General features: G+C 37.0%; 1 protein-coding gene across 1 annotated transcript in view; it reads left to right on the top strand.

Moving 5' to 3' along the window:
• The window catches only part of LOC117222450 (discs large 1), a 496,085-nt gene that overhangs the window by 28,559 nt on the left and 446,345 nt on the right, over window positions 1-21,181 (top strand). The window lies entirely within an intron of this gene.

Genomic DNA, 21,181 nt, shown 5'->3' with positions numbered 1-21,181 from the left:
GCCGTCTAAGAGGTGCTCGGCCAGTGGTCAGATTCTAGACACGCATCGACGGAGCTGATCTAAAATATTCGCAGCGAATTGGCACCGTGTAAGACTTAGCTGCCCCAATGGACGGATTAGCATAACGGAAAAGCCCGAGACCGAAGATCCCGCCGATAAAAATTGGCATGGCAAACTTCTCGAGAGCACCACCTGGCAACTAGAACGTCCGGATCCCAGATTCCAGACAGAATTCTACGAATAAATTGGCATCATTAAAAGTTCGGGACGGCTCTCGCGCCTGTTGCATTAGCATAGCAGAAAATCCCAGACGGTGTTTGACGAATGGATTGCCAATAACCAGAGTCGTCGATCGACTTATATTTGTTTGCAGATCGGCTGCTCGTCATCGACGGTCCCTCGGTGTTCCCGAGCAGCTGACGCCTCCAACTATTCTCATTCACTCTTCCTCATTCCGTTCTGGTTTTCCTCTTTTTATTCTTCTTCTTCTTCCGGTTCTGCGGAGCTTCTTCTCTCCGTCAGCACTCGCGTCCGCGCGCAGTGGTCTGGGAATTCGCTTTCGGCGGCTTAAATTATTTCAGCGTTGTTTCGAGGTTCAAGGTTGTAACATAGTAGGCCGTTGAATTCGTCCCGACACCAGCTAGAATATCATCGAGTCAACAATTATGCAACAATATTTAAAAGATCAAGGTGACCAGTACTTTTTTTATTAAACAAAATTTTTCTGGGAATTTTTTATATTTCGATAGAAAAAGTGAATACTGACCGATTTTTGTTGGAAACATTCTTTTGCCAGATCATGGAAAATGTCTGAAAAATCGTGGTTTACTTTGAAACTGGACACGAGCGTCCGGCGCGCAGCGAAACGAGTCCAAAACATAAAATAACGACCGCCAAAAAGGTTCGAAAAATCCGCAAGAAACTGCGCTCAAAATTTACGAGCCCTTGTTAACAACAATCTCTATGCTTTCGTATGAAAAAAGTCTTACATTAAACATTTTTAGACAGTCTTTCATAAGTCTCGTTAAATTTTGAATTGTTAAAAACCTAAAATTCTTCCTAGATAGGCTGAAAATGCTTTTGACATGCACGAAGAGTTGAAATATAAGTGCTTACATGCATAAAAGTATATCAGAACTTTCATTTTGTAACGAGTAATTCAAACAATTAGTTCCAATCATAATTTCATATTTTTGCAATTTTTTATATATTTTCATATCTCAACAATCTCAAAATAAAATATATGAAACAGCTCAAAATGATCAGTATGATAAGTTCAGTGGTTTTTTATTGCATGGAGAGCAATGGAGGGCTTCTGTCTTTTTAAACATATTGTTGCGAATTTCAGCAATATGCAGGGTGTTTTAAAAGTTACTCAAAATCGGGAAATGCGGGGTTCCTGAAGTCATTTGAAGTAATTTTTTCCTCAGCACAAATGCAATCCTCATCGTTGTTTACGAGTTATTAACGAAAAACGCTGACCAATGAGAGGCGAGCTCGGCTAGCGCGAGGGGGCCGAGTCAACGAAGCCTAGTTCCGCTCACTGGCTCGGCAGCCTCGCGCCAGCCGAGCTCGCCTCTCATTGGTCACCGTTTTTCGTTAATAACTCCTAAACAGAGCCTCGGATTGCATTTGCGCAAAGGAAAAAGTTGCTTCAAATGACTTCAGGAAGCTCTTATTTCCCGATTTTGAGTAACTTTCGCGACACCCATATTCGCGTGTCAGTTCAGTGTGTTCTGTCCGAAGTCGTGACATTATGATTTTGTCTTTCTCGATGATCTCGGTGTTCGGTATCGGTTGGTAAAAATCTTGAACTTTTGTTCGAATATGTAAGTTTGCCGGGCCATTGTGCCGCGGTTGGACGTTTCTATCTTCGTTACGGCGTGCTTCTTCTCTCGCCCTTCTTCCTTGTTCCTGGCGTTTGTCTTCGAAATTCGCTCGGGGTTACCCAGACGTGACGTAGATCCCCGCTATTCTGGTGATCGTGTGACGTCGTTCTCAGGCCGTTCAGAAATAAACTCGAGTAGCAAGGTGCTCCCGCTGGTCGCGCGCCGCGTCTTTTCTCTTTCTCTCTCTCTCTCTCCCTATTTCTCTTTCTCTCTTTCGCTCTCATTCTCTCGTATTCTATCTCCATCGCGGCCGCCTCTTTTAACCTCCATTTGTCACTGTCTTCCCTGTTGGCCCACCGCGGTCCCCGCCCAATACGACCGATTATTGTGTCACGGACAGGCACCAAAGCAGAAAATTAGGGGGCCAATTTAAATTTGTCTGACATTGTTGGTTGCGTCGCGAACAAACGGCCGTCCCGAGTTCCTTGCTCGGCGAATCCTGCGCGAGCCCCATTCCTGTATTTCTGTCGTTGAAACGATTAATGCGAGCCGTACATTGTTGGCAAACGTCGGGTCGCCTAACCTTGCGCCACATTTCGCATAACTGATATCGCAGCGAATTCCTCTGGCCGCTCCGCGAACATCACACTCCGATTCTCCGGTTTCGGTTGCGTCACCGATCACTATCTTTCCTCTCGAAACTAGTTGCTCGCCGTTGTTCTACCCTGCATCTGTGATAACTCGGGCTACGGAGATCTCCTCTTGGAGCATGCTGATGCATAGGGTGTCTCTGAATTGATGTTCGATATAGAGTTTGCAAAATGCGGAGCGATATTTCCGTGGCTGCAAGGAAGAACGCCGCAAGTCACATGTATTCACTTCGGAGATAAAATTCTAATCATTAATGATTCGTATTACCAGTTCAAATTTCAAATTGTATAATTCTTTTCAGACCATAGAATTTGTTTTCACGATGTTTCTTTCTGATAAATACGTAAATTCAGTATGCTACAGTTCAATTAATGTGGTGGCCTAAATTTGTTGAAATTGTGCTCAGTGGAGAACAGGCACGTGGAACAATTTTATAATTTTAAAGGAAAGAAAATTGAATTATATTGTGATTTTTTTCTTTTTCTTTTTCTTTTTTTTAATTTTAATTTTTATTTTATATTGTGATTTTCATACAAAATATGGTATGGAACGGCACTTATTTTAAATGATATATAAAGTAGATGGTAAATCACGATTGTTATTAACTTTTTGCTGCAAAATTCTTTTTATTATTACATTTTTTATTGAATGTTAAATGCTGCTAATCAGTGGCAAAACATCAAATAGCGATTAGTCATCGGTAGACTGATAATATTTGCGCAAAATAAAAATTTCGCAAGACTATTGTGAGAAACAGGAATTAAATAAAAATAAATTGCTAATTCTAATTATTTTTATAAACTGAAAATAGTGTAAGGGTATTATTGTATTCTTCACAATTTTATATTTTAGCTACTCATTTTTTTTGCCATAAATGCATAAAATCCGTAAATGCGAATCTGTTTACATTTATTACAAAACGATATAAAAACCTGTACACTAATAAAAATTTGATAGTATTAAAATTTTATGTTGATCACAAAGTATTTTTCGATCGATGAATGAAAATTTCTCCTGAATTTGATTACAACAATTTACAAAAAGGATCTTAGAAAATTGGGATCTACATAAAGATCTTCCACATAAGAAGAAATAAAATATTGTAAATATTCTACTTACATTTTCATCGTGCAGCTAACTTGACTTAACCCTAGAAAGATAACCATATGACAACGTACGTAAAAGATAACCATACGCTTCAGAGGCGCATGCTTTTCTAAGGCGTCAATTTTATACTAACAATGGATATTTATTTAAGTTAATCTAGTCATTTTAAAGGTTTGGCATTATTGTAAAAATAAAATGCATTTATATTATATTTTTTTATATTTTAAGTAATTTTAAACTTAAATCACTAGACCTCTATGAAAAATTAACAAACATCAACAGTCTTCGCAGGCGCCTCTGCGACGTAGGTTATCTTTCTCGGGTTAAGAACGAAGAAAAACGTAAATACTCGAATAAAGTAGCAATAAATTCTATTTCCACTCTCTTCTGGTAGCTGAGGCATTTCAAGTAGCAAACGATAGTCGATTAACCAGCGTCGTCATTACGTAAGAACGATGCCACGCGATGCAAACGAAGGTTTTAAGGTGTTCTGGTTAAATGTCCGTTCAAAGTGCATGGGCGTAAGAGTGGTTTCCGTTTCGCGCGCCGAGTGCCACAGCAACGACGTTTATTGCGCTATATTTTTATCGGATTTACGGTTCTCATTGTGGGCATACTTAATGAGCTACCCTCTCGCACTGGCCTGGAATCTTACGGCGGCACGCGTTATCGCTTAAGAGATTGTTCTGTTTTTCCTTTCAGCGGAATGGACTCTCAAACACCTACGGTTGTCCGCGTTTACATACATAAATGCGAATAGCGGTTTTTTCCTTCCCGCGGAAAGAGTTGGGCATTGTTCGAATTGTTTCGAATAAATAAATATTGATCCGAAATAATTGTCCGAACGAATTCTTTTCAGTCGAACATTTCAATCGAATACTAACTTTTATTCTCATTATTCGTTATAAATTATTCTGTGAACTAGTAATTATTCCAACACATTATCGCGTAGCTCTTTATTCGAATACATTACTCGCATAGCACTTTATTCGAATAAATTATTCATATAATCCGATTACATTGTTCGCATAATTCTTTATTCGTATAGAGATTGTAAAATTATTCCAATAATAATGCGAATAATTGTTGACCGTTTTCGTTTTGTTTATAAGAACATATTTATACGAATACATTCAGGATCAGTTTCCAGGATCAGTTTTATTCAAATCGATTATTTTCCGTACGATTTCCTGTTCAAATTAATTCTTCGAATATTTTTCGAATGAATTCTTATTGGAATAAAATCTTATTCGAGTAAAACATTATTCGAATAAAATCTTATTCGAGTAAAATATTATTCGAATAAAATCTTATTCGAGTAAAATATTATTCGAATAAAATATAATTCGAATGAAATATTATTCGAATGAAATATTATTCGAATGAATTTTTATTCCAATAACATTTTGCTCGTATGAATTCTTATTCGAATAAGGTATTAATTAATTAATTCTTCGAATATTTTTTGAATGAATTCTTATTGGAGTAACATCTTATTCGAGTAAAACATTATTCGAATAAAATCTTATTCGAGTAAAATATTATTCGAATAAAATATAATTCGAGCGAAATATTATTCGAATGAATTTTTATTCAAATAAAATCTTGCTCGTATGAATTCTTATTCGAATAAGGTATTATTCGGATTAATTTTGATCTAGATAAATTTGTATTCGATACTGTCGAATAAAATAGTATTCGTTTGTCTTTATCTCTGATAAAATGCTGCATCGTAGCCCCATTATACATATATTCGCACGTGGCGTATCGTAACTGCTCCCTGCATCGAGAACAAATTATGTTCTGTCATTCGAGGCTACGTCTTCGAAATAGTCGATTCCAAACGCGTGTTTTTGATAAGTGGAAAGAGCATGCCATCGTCAGACATTCCAGCCAATTCTCACGAGTGGCTTTCTGATTTTTGTAGTCGGTAAGGAGTTCACTGTCAATAAACTTCAGTTTTCGAAGTTATACGTGGTCCGGTCGAATAACATATACAAATGGCTATAGGGTGATACCTGATGAAAAAGATGAGAAAAAATAGAATACAATTTCTTCATCGACCACTTCGTATGAACTACTTGTCTGCCGACGAGTTCAAATAAATAGAGTTTTAGTAGTATGATCTTTTGGAGTTATTTTTTGTGTGTAAAAACGAAGCCTCGGATGAATAAATATTACTTTTCTTTCTCATTTTTTCATCAGGTATCACTCTATACCAGCTTGTTCATGTTATTTGACCAGACTCTGTATATTTTTCCCTGCGGAATTTCCTTTTCAAACGATTCGTCATTTACATTGTTCTCGGCGTTTGATCGACGTAAAAACATCTTGTCCTTCAATAGAATTCCTTCTTCGAATGAAAGCGATTTCATAATGCTTCCTCAATTGCTTGAATCCTGGAATTTAATATCACTTCAAAGCAGTTCGCCTCGGTAAAAGAACAATCGGCAAGCTGAGGAATTGGAATAAGGCATGAAAAAACAATGAAGCTCGATAGAACTCGATAAAATGCCCAATTCTGCGAAAACACCAGTATAAGAATCGGAAATCATACCTCACATCGTAATCTCCTACACAATGACATTATTTTTCTACGTTCGGTAGCGTTTAATATTATGTCTCAGTACGTTGCAAGTACATGATCAAATTCAAAGAATTTTTTTTTAAATGTAACACTTCTAACATCATATAGAATCTTGTAGGTACACTTTAGTCTTTGTGGGACCTCGATTATCCAAACAGTTAAAATTTATGATAACCAAGTAAGACATAAATAGCAAAGGGAAATAGCAAAAGAGAAAGGTATGTTAGTTATTGTTTAATAGCCTAGTCCTTCGATCATTTAAACAAAGAGGCAAGTAATTTGGTCCAGTTTTAAAAAAGTTATTGCGTTTTAGAAGGTGCCATATACTTTTCTACGCGACTAGAGCTAGTTACTGTGTGATAGCCAATTATTGACTTTTGTTTATTTTCAAGCTCAATTAACTTTATAATTATCGTTCAAGACGTATCAAATTTTTCTAATTAAATTCAATTAAGTATTTATTTGTTAAAATCAAACATGTAAGAGAGTTCTTAAAATATAAAAAAAGTTATTTCAATTTTTTGATACTCAATTTGCGAGATTTGCTATAAAGCTTATGCGAAAGCTTAAGAAAGTGCTGAATGAATGAAGATCAATATTTGCAGTTTAATAAATCAATCTAGATAAGATATGGCAGTGTTAATTGTATTAGTAAAACGTATTAACTTTAAGGAAAAAATAAAACAGTGATTATTTGTTTGAATTTTTGTTTTTAGTTCTAATTTCAGTAGCTTATTTACACTGCACAGTAATTAAACTTATTTTTCGCTCGATGCATTAGTTACTATATACAGTAAGTGAATCTACTTATCACTTGAAGTTAGTTGCTGTGCTGCTTACCACGGGACAGACCTACATAACCTCAAAACATCTCAAAACATCTTAGGCGTATTTTTAAAGAGGGGAGGTGTAAATATGAAATTTTGTTAAAACAGCCATCTCTAATAGAAACTTTTAAATGATATTATTATATTAAATTTGTTGTATAAAATATACAATTTATGAAAGTATGTTAAATATTAAATATTTATTGTGCACAGTTATTGTGGTTCAGTATTCAGAGAATAAATACAGTAATTGAAACATAGTATTCAGGGATATAGCACAATAACTGAAGCACAGTATACAGGGGTATAACACAGTAACTGAAGCACAGTATACAGGAATTTAGCACGGTAACTGAAGCACAGTGTACAGGGATATAGCACAGTAAATGAAGTATAGTATACAGGGATATAGCACAGTAATTGAAGCACAGTATATAGGAATTTAGCACAGTAACCGAAGCACAGTGTACAGTATACAGGGATATAGCACAGTAACTGAAGCACAGTATACAGGAATTTAGCACAGTAATTGAAACATAGTATTCAGGGATATACCACAGTAAATGAAGCACAGTATACAGGGATATAGCACAGTAACCGAAGCACAGCATATAGGAATTTAGCACAGTAACTGAAGCACAGTGTACAGTATACAGGGATATAGCACAGTAACTGAAGCACAGTATACAGGAATTTAGCACAGTAATTGATACATAGTATTCAGGGATATACCACAGTAAATGAAGCACAGTATACAGGGATATAGCACAGTAACCGAAGCACAGTATATAGGAATTTAGCACAGTAACTGAAGCACAGTGTACAGTATACAGGGATATAGCACAATAACTGAAGCACAGTATACAGGAATTTAGCACAGTAACTGAAGCACAGTGTACAGGGATATAGCACAGTAACTGAAGCACAGTATATAGGAATTTAGCACAGTAACTGAAGCACAGTATATAGGAATTTAGCACAGTAACTGAAGCACAGTATACAGGGATATAGCACAGTAACTGAAGCACAGTATGCAGGAATTTAGCACAGTAACTGAAGCACAGTGTACAGGGATATAGCACAGTAAATGAAGCACAGTATACAGGAACATAGCACAGTAACTGAAGCACAGTATTGGGGGAGGGAGCACAGCAACTAAGACACAGTAACTAATTTTTGTACATCATAAAGACACAATAACTGGCTCCAGAACTTCTCTTTTCTTCTTCCTAATATTCAAAAGAGATTTGACACTTACGTCATGGGAAAATTTATATCGACAAAAGAAACTTTGAAATTTACCTTTAAACCCCTAACAAATGTCATTCAAATTGCTAAAGTTGTGTCTAGTAGCGAAAATTCCTGAAGACTGCCGACAGGGCGCAGTACTTTGCTCCCCTACCTTAGTTTCACGCCACTACATTTACTGAAAATACTACTTCAGACTTGATCGTAACATTTTACAAATACGATCAAAAGTAAAAGCAGAACTTCTAAGATCTCCTCGTTCTACGCGCTCTAGTAATCCCTGTAGTTTGCGTCGCTCTGTCGAAAAAATGCGGCTCGGCACAGTCAGGGAGTCCAAACAATCCGAAGTTACGACTGTTTGCCGACGAGGGCTGCGGGGGTAAGGGGACGGTGTAAACGAGCGGCTCGCGTCGGCCGTTCGCCGGCGACAAAAATTTAATTAGAGAGATGCGATTCACTTTAGAACCGGCCGGCGCGGCATGGCGCGCAGCTTTTCTTTCGCCGGATAATGAAGTAACGCCGCCAGCCAGCCACTTGCGGTCTAAAGGGGGATGGGAAGGGAGAAGGGTTGGAAAGGAGGGCATAAGGTTGGCCCTAGATACACCGCCGCCTAACGTTTTTCTATTTTTCCATCGCTTCTGAGCAGCCGACGGACGCTTTTTCGCGGGCCGCTGCATCCCTCTGCCTCTTTCTCCCTCTATCTCTTATTCTTTCTGCTTCTCCCGGTCCCTTTGGCTTCCGCTTTCGCCATCTTTTTGCATCTTCGTCTTCTCTTTGCTTCCCATGCCTTCTATTTCGATCTCTTGCCGTCTCTCGCCGTCTCTTCTCCACCCTTCCCTTCCGCTTCCACCCCTAACCAGGGTTGCCACCCTACCATGAAGCAAAATCCGGAGTATCACGAATTTGTCACTCGGAGATTTGTTGTAAAAACTGGACATTGCAGAAGCGAAACCAGAAGAAAAGGAAAAAGGAGTCGTAATAACGAAATTTCATTTATGAAAAGAAACTATGAATTGAGAACAAATTATTTATTACAGAAGATTTTTAATTGCGAAAGAAATATAAATGTACGAAGTTCTGAGCAAAAAACAACAAATATTAAAAATAACAAAAATTTCTGAGAAAGAATATCTTCAAAGTTAATGACATAATAAGCAATAAAAGTTTAGGGTACCTTTTACGCCGCATGTCCGATTTATCCATTTACTACGGAGCTTGCACTGATACCGGAATATCGTGTTCCACAGTTTAATAAAGAGCTAAGCATAATTGCAAATTATGCTGGTTGCATACGAGAACATTGTGCTTATAACCAGCACCGACAGATGCCAGTAATTCTTCAGTAAAATTGTCTTCGTGATTTTCATACGAAACAATGTTTTGTTGCACTTGCTTATGGACGAAGTTCCCAGATGGGAACAGTCGTAAAAATCGTTAAATAATATTGTTTTTTCATTTCTTTACATTTTACTATTTAAGGGCAGTTTCAGTCAAATATAGTTTGTTTAACTTGTCATAAAGATTCATGCAATAGAGGGGTTAACTTCCATTGGCAATAATTCTTTAGACAGTTTTATTCGTAAATATTTAAAAATATTGTTCTTTTTATTTTGTTTGTTTATCATCTTTACACGCTATTATTTAAGTGCAGTAGCAGCTAAATATATTTCGTTTAACTTGTCATAAAAATTCGTGCAATAGAGGGGTTAACTTCCATTGGAAATAATTCTTTAGACAGTTTTATTCGTAAATATTTAAAAATATTATTATTTTTTCATTATTTTGTTTGTTTATTTCCCTTGCACGTTATTATTTAAATGCACTAACGGCTAAATATATTTCGTTTGACTTGTCATAAAAATTCGTGCAATAGAGAGTTAACTTACATTGGCAATAATTCTTTAGACATTTTTATTCGCAAACGTTTAAAAATATTGTTCTTTTTATTTTGTTTGTTTATTTCCCTTGCACGTTATTATTTAAATGCACTAACAGCTAAATATATTTCGTTTGACTTGTCATAAAGATTCATGCAATGCAGGGTTCAGATAATGATATCTTATCAACACGTTCGCTGCTAGCGCCACTGGCGTACACACTTACTGCATTTCTCGTATTAAATACATCGTATCCCCTTACAGAATATAACGAAAATGTCGTCAAAGAAAAGCTATAAATTCTATCACACGATGTATCACACGATGTGTTACAATTTTCAACAATTATATTCTCAAAATTTATTTGACATTCTTTACGCGAGATACAAAATCGTGATCGTCACATGTGTGTCACGCTGACAGCGAACGTGTTAATTCATTTTTTCTACCGACCCGAAGACATTCTTGACAAACCAGGAGATCCGGAGATTTGTATTAAAAACCGGAGTCTCCGGGCTAAAGCCGGGGTGGTGGCAACCCTGCCCCTAGCCCGGACCCCTTTCCTCCTCTAAATACATTTCCGCATGGAAAGCGCCACTTTCAAAGTTCGCGAACCTTTCTTCCACGCATTTATCTTTCATCCTTGTAAATGCGGCCCGCTCGCCGACGTTCGCCGACGCTCGGCTCCGCTTGTCTACGCTCGTGCACCCATCTTACCTCGCTGCTCGGCCAGAATAGGAATTTACTTTTTCCCTCATGGGGGAGTGAAAGTTAACGTACCGACCGCCAGCCCCGGCATAATGGAACTATTTTGAGTAACGACGAGCCGCCTATCGCCTTCGGCGTCACGGCGGTTCCTTCCCTTTCGCCTCTCGCAGTTTGTTCCTTGACGCGCGATAAACGCCTCGCCAAAGCGAGTAACCTTCGCGTCGCGTCGCCCGGCTATCGCATACAAATTTATTGCATGGAAACGGGATCGACGTGTCGCGACTTGTCCTACATGCATCGCGATACGTGCGCCGATTTTGCTCTTCGGAAATATTATTTTATTTGGCGACACGTTATTTGGCACAACGATGCGTTAGTTTATTCGAGCTGTCAAATAATTTTTTAAAATAATGTTTCGTTATTTGGGTTTGAAGTGAAATAATTTTTTACTTTATTTGTTATTTGAATAAAATATTTATTGAGATATTTTCTCAAATATTTTCTGATTCTATCAAGTCGACTATGCCGGCATTGTAAGTTTGTATGCTGATAGCAAATGCAGTTAAATTCCAAGTATAATTAAAGTTTATCTGTGCGTAATTACGTTTAGTTAAATATAGTTAATTTAATTCAATAATCTTGAGTTAATTTCAAACAGTTAATTTATGAATTCACATATTAATTCTTATTAACTTCAATTTCAATTCGTTCAAGAATTGTTATGTCAAATTATTTGTTATTTTTCATAATCGGATTATTTCAAATAATTATTAGCTATCTTATTTCGATTAATATGTGCCCGTGCCTGAAAGCACACGCGAAAACGAGAATTTGCATAAAGATCCCCGCTCTAATCATAACGTTCGAATCAACTGCACCGTGCGCGGAGTTTCGCTGAAACGAAACCCGCAGAAGTTCCATAAATCCTCGACTATCGACCGGAATTTCATTTTGTTCGATTAACACAGTGCCGGCGAACGGGAAAGAAACATTTTATATTAATTATTACATCGCACACGGCGCGACACGCGATCAAACATATTGAATTAATCCCCGTCCTAACGAAGAATCGATACCGTGCCGAGGCTCGCGTTAAAAATGTTAGTCGAGCGTGTGTCGACTGCGAACGTTCCATCGAGAACTTCGATGCATATTCAGCCGGATATCCGGCTGCACAGGAGATCGCAGTCTTTCTTCTCCCTGTCGCCGAGGTCCGAGATAATTCGTAGCTTTCTCCGCGGGTTTCTCTCAATTTCCTTTGCCCTGCGTAATTGAATTCCGAATTCGCCGGGACTCGGCTGAAACCCTGTACAACGAAGAAGCATCCTCGCCCCGGGAAAAGTTGATCAGCGATTCCCAAGGTTTAATTAAACTCAACACTTCGACTATTTACGGAGGCGTAAGAAGCGTGCGTTAGAATGCTAATGAAGACTGCTGCATTACTCCAGGCGTGATGGCGTTCCGGAACGAAGTGCAAAGACTTTTCTGCAAGTACGACGGAAGAACGGGCGAACGTCGGCGCGCATACAATGAGTATCGATTTTCTAAACGATCGTTGTTTACTTGACAGGAACACGGTTTATGAAACAATTAGAACGTTCTAATGCCACTTCTGCGCCAATCGGGCTTCGCGCGAGTTCCAGGGATCGGGATCGCGTGACTGTTTTATTGGCGACAAGCTAGGATAAGTGTCTGTGTAATAATTTTACTTGTACAGATAACCATCCTATAACAAATCTAGTATTGTATAATATCTATGATGTGAAATCTAATGTAATATCCTATAACAAATATATAAATTGTGTGAAACCGTGTTATACAAGACCCAGAGTCAGCACAAAAAGGGGAGTTACGTATCGAAAACTGATTAAAAACAAACATTTTTTTAAAATTCCATATAAACAAAGAAAATCAAAAATATTATTTTCATTTAATGTAACCTTAATTTAATAAATTTCTTCCTCGTCACTACTCGGTATAATGAAGCGGGAACCTTTTCTCGGTTGAACGATATCATCTTCACTTTTGGAACTTTCTCCACCATTCAGATTTTTTGCATCTTTTGTCCTCTTTAAAAAATCTGTAATTTTGGTTTGGTTGCTGGTTCTTACAAGATCATTGCTGATTTACTGCTATGAAGATAGACAATTTTGCAGCTCCCTTTTAAATCTTCGGCCTCTTTCAGGGTATATATTTATATACCCTTAATTATAGTAATTATATTTTCATATAAAGGCACTATAATTCATTATTCCTTCCTGTCATTATTTTAAGGTAATTTAGTTTTTAAATATGTTAAACAAAATTCATATTATCCAGTGCTGTAGAAGTACAGTGTCGTACGAAGGTTTTCGCAATTTTCTTATCGTGTTAGAGCGAAACAGTGTTATAAGTTGCAGTGCTATACGAAGCCTCCCACAATTTATCCTATCGTGTTATAGGATGCCATGTTGCAGGAGAGCTACTTGTATTTAAAAACGACATTATTAAAGATATCGAAATTTTTAAATCACATTTGATCTGTAGTTTTCATAATTGTTTTCTTCAGAACGATAAAATGCGGAAACTAATTTTTTATATTTCTGATATAAGGTTTATTGCGTGTTTGCTTTGATCTTGACAAAACGCTTAAGAAATAAACAAAGAAAGAAATAGTGCATCATCGTAGGTCATTGGATTCGTATTGAAACCAGCTGTCGTAATACGGATAAAAAAATGTATGATCTAATTTAAAAAGATCAAGTTGGCCTTGTACTATCCTCCACCATTATATGAGCCGTTTATTTTGAAAGTGGCATAAGTCACTTTGTTTTTAAGTCGATATATTTAAGGATTTGCGTTTTAACACGTTTACAAATATGGATGCTAACTTTCGAGAAGATTTACTTGTATTTGTTATCTCAGGATACTGATATTTTTTCGGTATAAATAATTTCGTATAAACATTAAAAAATCAACCACTTTTCATTATGGTAAAGTGACTTATGCCACTTTCAAAATAAACGGCTCGTATGCACGAAAGAATTGTTAAAGCTGTGTAAGACATCTTATTATAGTGCATAGCATTTGTATTGGGTTGGCAACTAAGTAATTGCCGATTTGTTCAATGAAATAAAAAATTTTTTTTACTTGGAATGAAGTTTAATCTGTAATGTATTTTCCATTTTGTTCGATGACCTTTTGCCATCTCTCTGACAACTTGAAAATTCCACGCTCGTAGAAAGTCTGATTCTTTTCTGCCAAAAACTGAGTTAAGTGAGATTTTACAGCGTCATCATCATTAAAAGTTTTACCAAGGGAGTTGTCCAGGGATCGAAATAAGTGGCAATCCGATGGCGCGAGATCAGGGCTATATGGTGGGTGTGACATCAATTCCCAACCAATATCCATCAATTTTTGCCGAGTGGACAAAGACGTGTGCGGCCTAGCATTGTCCTGCTGGAAAATGACACCTTTACGATTGACCAATTCTGGTCGCTTTTCCTTGACCGCTGCATTCAATTTGTCCAGTTGCTAACATTCACGGATAATAAAAAATAACATAATAATAATAATAATAATAATTTTATAATATAACATTTACGTATATCATAAAAATGGGAGTGAGAGTCATCTGTAACTGAAATCGGCAATTACTTAGTTGCCAACCCAATATAAACATTTCTTTCCGTATCTTCAATCCATCCCGAGATATTTCTAACCCAGTTGGAGGAAACACCTTATATGTTATTTCGCATGGAACGAGCTTTCTCTGTTTCAAAAGTAAATTCCAACACATTCCACGTTCTCTCTTCGCCTCGTTCAAAGGTTACGCCGAAAGTTCAACCAAGAGGCAAACAAGTATTTATTACAATTACCAGAAGATGATACGCGGTATACACATGTGTGCGGATTCTTTTGTGCGCCGTAAGAGCCGGAGCTTTGAAATGAATTTTGCCCAGCGGTGTACTGTTTTCTGTCTTCTTCATTACAGCCTGAAACTTTCGCCGTCAAAGCTTGCAAAGGTTTTCCTTGCTCGCGGGGCTCCGCGTTTCGCGTCTTCGCATCGGAGGATTTAATACCAGCCCGGGGTTAACGGGCTGGGTATTAAAATATTTCTTTCGAATGGCATGGATGCGTTCTCGCGGCAGCCTGCTTTTTAGGCTGCGCTTTGTCCCGCTCATCGGGCTCCGTTTAATTCTTGAACTGTTCGCGATGCTCCAGTTTTTACGATCGCTTTGTGCGGAACGATAAAGCAACTGATATTCGGCCGCGCACGAATTCTCACTCGGCGGGGAAACGCGTTCCAGTCGATCGGTATGCGGGGACAACAGCTGTCGCCGACGAGAACACAAAAATGTATTTTCTGCGTTGATAGTCCCATTGTTTTCTTCCATCCGCTTTATGAGCTTCGTCTTGCTGAAATTAACACTTAGCTGATACACCTATCCAAATTTGCATAACCACTGCAGTAAATTATCTCCAATTGTCTCTCAGTTTGTAGACAAAAATGGATAATTTGGAGATAGGAGATGCGATTATTCGAGCCTTGTTGAGAATTGACGACTATAAAAACGAGCCGCGAGGCTCGAATAATCATATCTCCTCTTCCCGAATTGTTCATTTTTGTGTATAAGCTGATGGACAATTGGAGATAATTCACTGTATTTAGTGATTTCATAGAGCGAAAGCGAAAGCGATTGTGTGGAGTGTCAAAATTGAAAAATTTTGTTTTTTCTTTCTAAAATAATCTATATATTAATGGGAATACGGCAGTATAGCATTTAGGTACAATATCTTTTTATAAATAGTTATAAATAATGCTAATAGGAGGTGACACTGCCTGTATGTCTAACGTCATTTTTGTAAACAACAATGCAAGAACCAAAGCATCATGTGGAGGACAAGCAATGCACAGAGAAAAGACTTAGTTTTGAAGTTGACATAAACTTCCGTTACTGAAATATGCTTTAAACATAATGGGAATGTATGGATAGTAAATATATCATGGCTTTTACAATAGTTTACCTGAAATATTATAAAATCAAAATTCTTGCAATATCTCTTTATAAAAACTTAAAACGTCATACGAAAAAAATATATTTGAGTTTTTATATATTTTCTATACTTTGATATTCTTAACACTTTCACGATCGCGTCAAAAACCTCAAAAATTTCATGAAATTGAAGTATTTTAATCAGTTCAATTAAAATTGCATCATATAGGAAAAGGTTGTTCACAGATTTCTGTTAGCGTTCTCCAATTGTTACGCTCTTTCTGGTAGATAAATTGTTAATCTCTTGCAATATAACGATATTTTAACATAACTTTGACATAACCTTGACATATCATACATAATCAACTAAATATGAATACAGTAATTTCTCCCTAATTCGCGCTCAGATTACCCCCAAAAATGGACAGTTTGGGAAGAGGAGATATGATTATTCGAGCCTTGCAGCTCGTTCCTATAATTACCGATTATCAACAATTGTAAAAACAAGTCGCAATCTGAGCACAAATTAGGGAGAAAATACAGTACTATTCGCTTTTTGAAAATTGAAACAGAATTTGATTCATCTGTTATCAAATTTTAGCTATGACAGTGAATGAAAACAGAGAAGAAATCAAAATTGTCTTGTTCTTACGAAAAATTAATTCATAATTTAATAAAATTATGAATACGAAGACGTAGCCGTGAAAGGAATCATAGTGCAGGGGTTTAAAATAAAATTAAAATAAAATAAAAAAAGATTGTTACTGACATCAAACAGCGTGCGACACGGACGCAAATGAATCACAGAGGGAACGACTTTGACCCCGCAGTTGTTACGATTAACAAGTCGGTGCACTATGCACGCGGCCTCTTCTTCTAGACTAGCCTTATTTATTGCCAGCTCCTAAATGGAATTTGTTGTGGAACCGCCGGCGACTCCGAATCGAGTTTGGCGAACTGAAATTCGTTCCGGTGATAACCGCGAGCCAGCATGGGCTTTCGGACGTATTCGCAAGAATACGTCCGATTATTATCCGGGTGATTTTATATTTTCCGGTCTGGCGCAGACTGGAATTAATGACACGCTAAGCGGAGCAAGAAATTCCTGTCGACTCGTGAGAAAGTGTCGTTTAACCAGTTCGCCGTTTTTGACGAGCATGCTTCACATAACGCAAAAATTGTCGCCATTTCATCGTGACCAGTATACTCGTGAAAAACAGCTAACTGGTCAAATTATTTCTATATGTCTTAGCGTATTTTAACATCGTACTTTTTTGTACATCGTAACGCACGATGCAGTGGAAACAAATATGCACTTGTATGCAAATCAACATCGATGACCTTAAAAAGTCCGAAAAGAATGAGCTTGAAAAAGAGAACTACTTTTGCATCGTGTTATTCGTCTTTTGATACCGGTCGAATTCCATATAAAATATGGAATTATAATATTATATTATATATGGAGACAATTTTATTATATATATATATTTTCATTATATATATATTTTATTTAATAATAATAATAATATTTATATTTTATTTTTATAATTATTATTATATATATATATATATATTTTATTATATTTTTTTTATTATATATATATGGAGACAATCAAGCATGTACATACAGTATAATTACTGGACTGCGGGTTTTATGCGTTTATGGCAAAAATCGGTAAGTATAATTGGAAACAGTGAGAAGATTAAAAGAAACTAAGGATGTTGGTACACTGGTTTCAGCTTATTAAAATTATTACAGGAATAAATGAAATCGTACTTCGCTTCACTTGTCTTGTAATTGATACGGGAAATTTTTATTTCGCACATTTTTCAAAGAGATTGCAACAGCTTAAACCACTTAATGAACACATGTCCCCGAGGGATGAATAAATTTTCGTGGCTCGCCGACATCCATTCGATGTTCTTCGGCGCTGGCTGGCCGACCTGGGCCAATTCTTCGATCGTTTTTGCACGTGATCTTTCTGCAAATGTTGAATCACGACAGCTCGGCCGTACGGACGGAATAATTTCCGAATCCCTGAGTGTAAACTTCGGGAAAACGTTTTTCCCGCGGCGTTTTTCTGTTCTGAATGCTACACGTGTTCCGCGGCAGCTTCGAACCATCAGAGGACACTCTTCTTCGCTAAATCTCTCCGCTTCGGTGAATACGAAAACTGCGACGCACGTTTTGCATCGGTACTCCGCTATTATGCAATTCGTTAATTACTCTGGAATAGAGATCTCTGAATTTTTCCGGTGAATCGCGTGTGACGCGATTCTTTGTCCATTTTCAGATCGATTTCTGTCGCGATGGATTCACAGAAATGTAATTTCATTAGCGAAAAATTTGAAAGTGAACCGTGCAATTTTATGTCTTTTTATCGTTGTGCTATTTTATAGGAATTGCAGCGGTGTTCTCCTTGTTGCCGACGAGTATCAGCAGATTTTTGTGCCAAATAAAAAGTGTCTGCATTAATTGCAAACTACAGTAACTGTGCACGAAATTGATTTCTTATATTAGGTCTGCCGGAAAGTTCTGTCTGATAATGTCATTGCAAATTTCGATAGGTATGCACATGTTCATTTGAGACATATATTTTTGAGAAATGTTGCTTACAGATTGCCATCACGCTGGCAAGAGGTCATAAGTAACGACGGAAATTATATTGTCCAATATATATATATAAATATTACTAAATTTATGAAAAATCTATTATTTTCTTTCATTTCGTAAACGGACAGAACTTTCCGGTAGACCTGATATGACGGAATAAATTGATTATATTTGAAAATAAATGTTTACGCCGATCTACTGCAATCTCATTAGGGTAACTTTTTATTGGATAACTTTATTAGGACTCGCAAAACGTAATAATGTTGATAGAGTAATTGATGTCACAGAACTTAACTTTTCCATTTTAATTGGATTCAATAAAATCTTTAATTTCATGAAATTCTCGAAGTAGCCAGTAGTAAAGTGTTAATAAATAGACTGTTGATCGTTATGCAAAATGAAAATTGTCCGCATTAATTGTAATACTTGAATATTCCACAGAGAATTCTTTCTTCGAATATCAACTTTACCCAGTTGCAATGACTGTAATAGCACCTTTAGATTTTTCTAAAACATCGATCACTGAATATTTGATACATCCATTCTTGTCGTAAGTTCATAAAAATCTATTAATAACTTTAATCAGTGGAAAGTAATGAAGCAGTATCTTCAGATTCTTCGAAGGTTCGTATTGTTTACATAAATGCAAAGAAAGTCCACAGATTATTCTCATCGAATTTCACGATCTCGTCCGATTTCATAAATCGTTACGGAGTTACGTCGCGACGTTACGGTAAAGAATAGCTGTCATCTAGACATAAATAACAGATACTTGACTCGGTGAAAATGGTACTGCAGAATGAACGAATAATGCGAACAAGCAGCCACGACGAACGCGGTGCTCGAGCCGCAGAAGCAAAGCGTTTTCACAGGCTTCTCTGTGGCATTTCGCTGTCGATTTCCTTCCGCCTCGGCGCTGTCTTCTATTTTCAAGGAAATTAGCAAGACCAGAGACCCAATTACTCCGCCGCCCGCTGTGTAGGTAACGCCGTGGATCCATAAATTCGTATTCTATAGCTGCATAACGGTTCGATGTAGGTCAAGAGAGCGATGCTTCCAGTTCGGTGCTCCGAGTGGAATCACTTTCGAATACCCGCAGGGAAAGTTTACGTCTTGACACTTTCCTCGATCATCCATTTTCACGGCGGTCGTTAATTGATCAACGGCACGGCCCACGAGGTCGGCCTGCTCGATTCGTAATTTCGATGGTCCGCGGGAAGAACGAGCGTTCGATCGTACAATAAAAGCTTCCGCTCGATCACGGGAACTTCGTTTCACGAATCATATTCACCGGCAGATTCCGAGCGATGTATCCACCGCTATTTATTCGGAGCCCCGGAAAGATTAATATTTGTTCGCCGGCTAATGTTCGGATTTCCATCTGAAAAGATCTCCACTTTTTCCGCGTTCACTTGAAGCGGAACTGGAAGAAAAGTCATTGCTAATGGAGCCACTGTTATTTATTTTACGGCAAAGGGAAGCTGCGATTTTTCAAACAAATCGACCAAAGTGTATTCAAAGGTGAAGCGAAGCAGTCGCTCGTGGTCTCTCTCTCTCTCTCTCTCTCTCTCTTTCTCTCTTTCGTTCTCCCGTTCTCTCGATCTCACTGTCTAGCTTTTTGTCTCTTCCCCTTCCTACCTTGGTCGTCCATTTCCGGAACAATCGGGAAGAAAGATCTCATTACCTCTCATCCGGATATAACGTCGTTCTCCTTTGACGCCATCCTTCGATGGATTCACTTCGTGCAACCTCATGAACGATGAAAATAGGTCAGGGATAAAGTTATTCCATGCTGTAAGAGGATCGTTGCTTCCTTTGTGTCGATATTGCTGTCTTAATAACTTACCTAGTAAAATTCGATCTTAATTTCCTACGCTTCCGCGGAGAGATCGTTTGTTAGCTACCTATCCGAGCACTGTCTCGTAAAAATCTGCTCGTCAACAGAAATTTCATAGACTCGTCATTAGTTCCGAGAGCATACCGTCTTTAATCGCGCAATATGCGGGAACACAATCTCGCTGCATTTCTCAATTAACCGGTTAGCTGTTGCGACCTCTTTGAAAAAATGCGTGGAGTCAATTACTGTGTCCATTAGTGTGACATTCGAAGTGTTCGACGAATTACAGTAAATTCTCCCTAATTGACTCTCAGCTTGTACACAAAAATGGACAATTTAGGAAGAGGAATCATATATATGAATTATGTATATAAATTATAATATATAATAATTATAAAGACGAGGCGTAAAGCGCAAATAATCGTATATCCTCTTTCCAAATCGTCCAATTTTGTGTACAAGCCAAGAGCTCATTAGGGAGAATTGACTGTAAATAGTTTCTTTTACAAAATAATCTCAATTATATGTTGACGTCTTTCATATAAGTGCGAATATTATATATTATATTATATTATATTATATTATATTATATTATATTATATTATATTATATTATATTATATTATATTATATTATATTATATTATATTATATTATATTATATTATATTATATTATATTATATTATATTATATTATATTATATTATATTATATTATATTATATTATATTATATTATATTACATTATATTATATTATAACATAATATATATAAACACAAAATATTTAACAAAGTGAACAAAACGGTTTATGAGTGATTCACTGTGCCCTTAAAAAGATAAAAACTTAATTTCTGTGTGTCAGTTAGTGAGCCTTTTCTAGTTCCTGCGTGTCAATTTCTGTACGTTGATTTAGTTACTGATT

The sequence above is a fragment of the Megalopta genalis genome, chromosome 5 (assembly GCF_051020955.1).
Source record: "Megalopta genalis isolate 19385.01 chromosome 5, iyMegGena1_principal, whole genome shotgun sequence".
In the NCBI taxonomy this organism is placed as follows: Eukaryota; Metazoa; Arthropoda; class Insecta; order Hymenoptera; family Halictidae; genus Megalopta; species Megalopta genalis.
This window is presented reverse-complemented; position numbering and strand designations above follow the sequence as displayed.